The following is a 290-nucleotide window of genomic DNA, read 5'->3' as shown; positions in this document are numbered from 1 at the left end:
GACGAAAAGTTGAGATAGCCATAAACTCTACCACGCAGTCGGAAGCATCAGCTTGTCACGTAGGCGAACCCCAAGCTAAAACACCGAAAGCGAAAACGAACACTACGTGTAATACAAGTCTGGATTAGAAATCCCGATATGAGAAGCTTAAGTTACAGATGTCAAGAGTTTTTGCATAGCCTAACTAAAATTATCGTGTACGATCAAAAAAAATTCTCGCTGGTCAAGGAAAACAGGGATTGACTGATCTTGCCCAAGGCTCGGAACTCTCATCATCTTAATGGTAGTAC

Source organism: Plasmopara halstedii (assembly GCF_900000015.1).
Source record: "Plasmopara halstedii genome assembly, contig: Scaffold_1878, whole genome shotgun sequence".
In the NCBI taxonomy this organism is placed as follows: Eukaryota; Oomycota; class Peronosporomycetes; order Peronosporales; family Peronosporaceae; genus Plasmopara; species Plasmopara halstedii.
Note: the sequence above shows the minus strand (reverse complement) of the source record.